The 5,572-nt window shown below is 47.5% G+C and overlaps 1 long non-coding RNA gene across 1 annotated transcript; it reads right to left on the bottom strand.

Annotated features, from left to right (window-relative positions):
• Nucleotides 1-922: 922 nt before the first annotated feature.
• Nucleotides 923-4,969, bottom strand: LOC123411878. Its single transcript, XR_006613347.1, has 3 exons — nucleotides 4,741-4,969; nucleotides 4,465-4,567; nucleotides 923-984 (listed from the first exon to the last, which is right to left on the bottom strand). It is a non-coding gene; the product is annotated as an uncharacterized LOC123411878 (long non-coding RNA).
• Between the last annotated feature and the right edge of the window lie 603 nt (nucleotides 4,970-5,572).

Here is a 5,572-nt window from a genome sequence, read left to right as displayed (position 1 = left end):
AATCTGAACAGTGACGAGTACCACCACCCTGCGCTGGCCGACGGCGTCCGGGCACCGGATCCAGAAGGATCTGTCCCGAACTCAACGACGCACGCGACCACCATGTCTTGCCCCTCCCGCCGCCGCCACACCGCGCCGCAAGAACGAACCCCAGCCCTCGACGCGCTCCGCACGGCGCCGCGAGGATCCACATGCCCCGCCGCCGCACAGCACGCTAGTCCGTCGCCTTCTCACGATCGGCTGTCCCGCGCCAACCATGTTGCGTGAAGGGGAGAGGATCGCCGCCACCGCCCCTGCCGGCCAGGCTTCGCCCGGCGGCGCTGCTGACGGCGGCGAGGATGAAGGAGGAGCGAGGGGGCTAGGACTGGCGGCGGCGGCTAGGGTTACCCCTGGTCCCCCACGGGGGGGACAGGAGGGGGCGACGGAGGGGGTTACGGGGGGCGACGGGCGTACATATAACATATTTAAATAATAAATATCGTAGGTTACACAATATTACAAACTCATTGATACCAATGCAGTTTACAAACTGAAATCCATCCTCTTAGTATTATAAGATGTTTATTCCACAAGCATAACAGACACACGAACAATATATAGCAGGTCCAATGAACTGACCAAGCTCAGACAAACACACTCCCAAGCCACACGAGGCAGTCAAACAACTGCTGCTTAGTCAATCACTCAAGGTGCACACACATCGGTGCGAGCAGCCAAGAACCATGCTGCTTCTTATTTGAAAGCCACAATGCTAGGTGCGAGCCACCACAAGCTCACACCTGACAGACACAACAACACAAAGCAGCAGTAGGAGCCGATCGATCGATGACCGACACCACCTGCAAATCTCTTTCAAGCAACCCGGGAAGCACACAACAAACCAAACACATGCAGCAGACAACAGGACCTGCAGGATTGGGCGTCCATCTGGTCTCCCATTAAGGATGGAAGAACCACATCGGTGAAGCGCAGCGCAAGGATCACCTACACAATGTAAGTGGCAGAGTGCAGAAAAAAAGAGTGAATAACAAAGCTGACATCGAGTATGATGTTGGCAGTTCAGCAAAAATGGATTTGGTACATGTGTAAGTGAGAGTACCTGAGCACGGAGACCCTGGGCAGTTTCTTCTTGTAGTAGCGTGAGTGCAGCGGCGCCTCGAAGTGGTCGGGGCACACCTCCCCGTCCCACTCAAGCGCGTCCCAGACGTCTTTCTCAATCTCGGCGGTTGGCTTCTTCATGTCTCCGCTACGGGTCCCCACCACCGGAAGCCGGCGCAGGGCCCAACATCCTCTGATCTTGATGGTCTTGAGATTTGGTGCCACCATCTTGACCTCGCATATCTGCTGCAGCACTGGCAGGTCGTGCAGGTGGATGGTGGCCAGCTTCGGGAATGCTACATCTTGGGTGGATATTTCCATTGGGTGCCACAGTTGGTGTAGCACGAATACGTGTCTGAGCTGTCCGCAGTGGATGATGTGCAGGGTCTCCAAACTTGGGAAGGAGTTGACCCATACAGGGAGCACAAACTGAAAGCTGGGGCAAGAGCATAATCGTAGGCACCGCAGATTCCTGAATGAACCATCATTGTAGTCTTGGTAACCCATTTTATTGCATACCCAGCGGGCCATCCGGAGATCTATCGCCCAGATGGTCTCCAGCTGCAAAAATCCACCTGATCGGATCGGGAAGAATTCATCCAGCTTGGGGCACCTCTCTATGCGGCATTGCCTTAGAAACGTCCATTTTCCCGAAAACATACTTCCAATAGTCGAGACATCATGGACATGCAATGATTCAACAAACCTTGTCATCACACGTACGAGGGCATAATCAAAGACGTGGCTCCCTTCAGCAATCTCAATATGCCGATTAAACTTATCAGTCGGAGGATTTGGGAAAACCTGCATCGGGGCATCACCAACTATGTCTTGGAGATCACCGTACCGGCCGTCTTGAACAATCTGCAGCGGGCCGAGTTGATCTCCATGCATGACGACCTTTTTCTCCTTGTAGGTCACTATGGATTGAACTGGTCCGTTAGACACCGGTGAGGTGGCATGGATATTAAAGCACACATCCTCAGGTTCATAATGATGAAACAGTGGATTCTCCAATGACCGAAAAAGCCTCGCATCCACAACACTGGCATGCACCTGCAGCCGAAATGATTTGTTCTGGTCAATGGACGGCGGACGACAGCCCGCTCCAGCTCGCGTGTCAATGCATAACAAATTCAAGGAAGGGATATCTGCCATGCTCCAAATTATTGCACAAAGGTTCTTACATCCTAGCAGAAATAATTGCTTCAGCATTGGGACTTCTAGCACCATAGTGCTGAAATCAAGTGTCTTAATTGCAGTTCCAGAGAGGTCAAGTTCGACGAGGTTGGGCAACCCACGCACAAACATATTTTCCAATTGTGTGCAGCCTTTGAGGGAAATACTAGACACACTAGCACCCTCCTTAGTAGTTGGGGTCGACGGGCGTTCTTGTTTGGCAGGCAGCTCAACAGTTGACGCCCGGTGGAAAGCTGGCCCATATCCGTCAAAGCTAAAGGACTTCAGCGGGTGAGGTAGCCCATCAGGGACAAGGACATTTTTAAGATCATTGCAATCATCCAGAATGAGCACCTGGAGACTACTTGCTTTAGATATGCCGTTTGGTAGAATTTTCATCTCACTGTTGCCAGACAGGTCAAGTATTTCTAGCTTTTCCTTGTGCATGAATGAGTTGCCTAGGTATGCTGAAATATCTGGTCTACAAGCAGGCTTGATAACCCGAAACCATCTTAGGTTTGGTAGCTGCCCTTGTAAGTGAGTTGTGTATTGCCAACACCAGACTCCCTCTATGCTTAGCTCCATGAGGTTATCCATGAGGCCCATCTTTTCTGGTGATAAGATTTCATTCCAAGCAGTGTAGCGTAGGTCTAACACCCACAAGCTATCCAAGCAATCCCACTCAGTATGATCCTCTCCTTCACCGGTTCTGTCATCTGTACAGTGGTCCAGTCCAAGGAATCTTATGCTATGACATTTTAGAAAAGGGGGTGATGCAAAATTGAAGGCACAACAACAGAGAATTAGCACACCAAGGTTTCTGGAATGTTGAAATAAACTATTTGGCAATGCTGTTGGTTGACCAGATATTTGAAACTCCAAGAAGAATGATGATGTCTCTGCTGGTAAATTATTCATACCCAGTATTTCCCTATCCCTCAATGTGATTGAAACCCAACGGGATGAATCTTCTTCATATACACCATCTTCTTGAACTACAAGGAAAGGAAGCTTGAGATGTTTCTTGAACTTTGTGAGCACATCATCGTCCCACTCCCACCTTATCTCTCTATGCAATGCATCATTTATCTCCAATGTTACATCCTTTTGCAATATCCCATCACATATCCAATAACTGGACACAAGATCACCCCATGCAGAATTGGTCTTGTCAAAACTACATTGCAAGAATAGTTTGTACAAACAACAATCGACAACCATCATTGGATTGACTCCCTGGATCTGGATGCATGGATTGCCAGCAATTATGATAGCAGCCTCCTTACACAGTAGTGCATACCAGCCTCCAGTAAGTAAATTCTCTATCATACCATGAAGCAAAAGATGTGTGTACCTCAGTCCTTTCACTAGTTCATGTTTTCTGTAATTTTGTATGGTCAATATTCTCCTTCTATAGCACCATATCATCAGATTGTCACCAAAACTTGTAATTGGAGGAACACCAAAGTTGGTTAGGTCAACAAATTCGTTTTCACTGCCATTATGAAAAATCAATGCAAATTTGTTGTATTTCAGGATTTCATAGATTTCTCTTGACACAATTGTTATCTCATTCCTAGATCTTTCATCAACTCGTTCAAAATCATCCTCTTCATCCTCCTCATCCAGAATAGCCATTATTGAGCTTTGAAGCTCCAATTCCTCTGCGATTGCCCTCTGCAACCCTCTTCTATTTTTCCAATATGAGCAATCTATATGAATTATTTTATCAAAGCATAGTTTGGGAGTGGTTGTCCTATATGGGAGCACTTCCGCTATGGATCTAAGCACATCAGACGCCCCAAGTCGGTCCCAACCATGATAATAGATAACCCTATAATTTCTGAGAGACTAGCATGTTTCTTTCCCTTGTGTATTTACCGACCCGTACTTATAGAGCATTCTAGCTAACCACATAAATAGTTGCTTTTTCACATTTATAACTATGTCCGTCCCAGACGCCTGGTCCGTCCTCGGGTCACTGACATTGAAGTATGTATACATCGCATGCATGACTACAGGTTGGGTTGATGTATAAACACACATGGGACATGAAAATCTAAACATAATTAGATGAAAGAAAACGATTAATTAGTAAGTTCATAAACATAATTTGCACAAGAGCATTACCCATGCTATGAATAGATGATACGCATACTCATGCATATTCGAGAAAAAGAGCATTACCCATGAAGTAACCATGATGAAGTTCTCTATCAAGACCAACAAACAAAAGCAGCAGCAGATGAATCAATCTAACCCATCTCTGGTGAAGGTGCGTCACCACTGCCTACATGCACAGCAACGACAACATGTTACATTTGAGCCTCAGCACACCAATATTAATTATCCAGTAACACGCCGGGCAATTTTATCTAGAATACGTTACAAGGACAAGGTTGAAGTCTCAAACCGAGCTAACAGAATGTCACTATTTTAGTATTTTCAGAAGTATGTGTGTACCTTGATAGTAGACAGGAGGAGCACAGCCTGAGAAACAGAGACTCGGACCAAGGCTCCGCGATTTTTAACTACAGCTCCGCCTGCTCCGGGCGCGGAGTTGTGGAGCGGAGGACCTCAATTTCAAGTATTTGACTTGAGAACAGAGCAAGGTTTGGCCTATGGAATATGGAAATCAGCCCTTCCTTCTGTAAACTAAGAAAGGCACAATTCCTTGCGTGTTATCCCTATACTGGAAGTGTCCCTTTTTCTTTTCTCCAGAGCATGCAATGATGATGGTGCCTGGTAGTGTACACTAGAATTCTCTACAATCTGGTACTGCTAGTGATGTAAAGCAGCAGCAGCAAAGTAACACACGTCTTTTTTTTTAAGTACAGTAACACACGCCTTTGCTCAAAGCAGACTCATAAACAGGCTCGGCGGACAATCTGGGGCACTTGGTGGAATGATACAATAAAATCAAAATGCACGTAAATACTTGCCACTGGGACTCAAAGTGCAGATGAATAGTTTCGGATATGAGGCCCTGAATAGTGTCGGCCACATAACGATGCTATGCATTATAAATTTCAGTTATGATATGCGACTCACAGATCCATGAAAAACACTTTGGGATAAGGCCGCTCTGGTGAGAGATGTGTGAGTGCTCTCGCAGCTCGCCTGATGACGCGCTCGGCGACTCCGCCGCGCCGCCGGGCCCCGCCGGGGCATCTGATGCCGCTGCATATTCTCTCCCCGCTGTTATCGACCACCCCCCCTCCCCCCCACCGTCGATGTGGATGCCTGCTCCCCTTTGAGGTAACCCTTGTTTGTTTTCTTATGGTAGTGCGATCTG

This window comes from Hordeum vulgare, chromosome 7H (assembly GCF_904849725.1).
Source record: "Hordeum vulgare subsp. vulgare chromosome 7H, MorexV3_pseudomolecules_assembly, whole genome shotgun sequence".
Lineage (NCBI taxonomy): Eukaryota > Viridiplantae > Streptophyta > Magnoliopsida > Poales > Poaceae > Hordeum > Hordeum vulgare.
This window is presented reverse-complemented; position numbering and strand designations above follow the sequence as displayed.